The following is a 1,900-nucleotide window of genomic DNA, read 5'->3' as shown; positions in this document are numbered from 1 at the left end:
AAGCAAAAGAAATGAAGGACAATATCTTACATAAATGAGGATTTTGAACCACATTCAAGAGCTCATTTCAAAGATAAATGTCATAAAAGGCCGTGCAGTTCCTGTCATTTGGAAACCTGATGAAGCATATTACTGTAACAGGAGGGAAAGATAGACAAATGCAGTAGAGATAAGTCTGTTGTTTCAGAGAAGGTCTCCTGTGTTAAGTGTCATTGTATTACCGTAAGTGTGAAATGACTTCCATGTTTCCATATTTATCTTTAACGATATTTACTTGCGTAAAATCTATCTTTATGGACAGGATGTTCTTTATGCTTGTACAGCTGCTGGTACTAAACCTTTTCAGGAAGTACACCGTGGTTCTGTTTCCTCCTTGTGGCAGAAAGCTGAAAGAGTTTTATTGCTCTGCAGAGAGTAGCAAAAAGATGAACCAAAAAAAAACCAGTCTAACCACATTAAGGCAATTTTTCTTGCTCCTTGGCAATCATTGCATGGCTGAACGAGCAGCCGGTCTGTTCTTCGGTTATCAGACTAAAATTTTCTCAAAGAGATTCACATGTTTTAGTGAGGAGGTTTTTGTTTGTTGTTGGTCACATTTAACCTATTAGCACCGATGTGAGTGGAAACCTGTGGGCTAAAAGTGAGGTCAGGTGTCAGGATGAGTTCTACTTTCACAAAATAAAAGCACTTTTGTGTATTTTCACACTGTATATAGAAATACAACGTTTCCACTTAACACTGAGGGCATTCAAGTGGCAGAGTTTGGCATATAATTTCAGTAAACTGTTACATAACTGGAAAAAAAGCATGTTTTGGTAAACGGCTGAGGTGTCCCACAGGGGCAATGACAGCCCCTACAACAAGTTTAATGACGAAAGCACAGAAACAGTTTTGGATTGGTTTTCAGGTGTCCACATATATGCTCCCACTTCTAAATACCTACACTTTAAGGAAGGTCTTGTTAAGTCCTTACCTTTAGGGCTCATTGCTGGCGATGGTACGTTTTTGTTCCATGATACGAGTCAGTAAAGAAGAGCTCCTGAGCCTCTTGCCTTATGACCATCCCAAGGTGAAAATCACTAGTATTTAACAATTCCTATGAAGTTCTAAGCTGCAAGAGTTATACAAGAGACTGTCACCTTATCTAAAAAAGTTTGATACAGGAATGTTAGTTAATCATGGGCTGATTTCCGGTCTACCTCACCCAGGATTCCTTTCCAATGACTCTCTACACGACTGCTTAGATTTATTTCCCTGCGGACTTTTGGTGAATATTGCATTGTAACAATTTAATTTACAACTTTGGGATGTCAAACATTACATTTTGTTGTGTGCATGTGGGTGTGTTTACGATCCAGGTTGAGCAGACTCGGGAAGTCTTTGCATGCAGCTCATCAGATCAGTGTTTGACGTTTCTCCATCTTCAGTCTGTCTGCTTGTGTCTTTATCACAAGGTGCCTGATTGATGATGAACGGGATATTTGATCACCTCAAAGTTTTTAGGTTCTCTTTTTCTACTAAGTGTATGATGTCCATCGTTTGGGAAACTGTTGAAAATATGAATCATTATAATGAAAATTATTCTAGCTATTTTTTTGTATTTTTTCTATTTGCAACAGGTTCCCCTTAAAAAAAATTTAATTGATTTTGAGATTCAATATTTTTAAAGGGTTCCCTGCACTGAATATTGACTATTGGTTTTCATCTGCTCATTTCCTGACAGGGTTTTCCTGACAATTATGAGAAAAAACATTTACTTCTTTCTCTGATCAGCTCTGTTAATTGACCCGTAATTGAGGTTCTGATGCATTTATGTCTTGATACGATCCGCCATCTCAAAATGAGCTCTGCGGCTGTTTCCGTCTGTGTGACTGTAATAAACAAACCGACCTGAAGCAGC

This window comes from Cololabis saira, chromosome 8 (genome assembly GCF_033807715.1).
Source record: "Cololabis saira isolate AMF1-May2022 chromosome 8, fColSai1.1, whole genome shotgun sequence".
Lineage (NCBI taxonomy): Eukaryota > Metazoa > Chordata > Actinopteri > Beloniformes > Belonidae > Cololabis > Cololabis saira.
The sequence above is the reverse complement of the archived record's forward strand: the minus strand, read 5'-3'. Positions refer to the sequence as shown.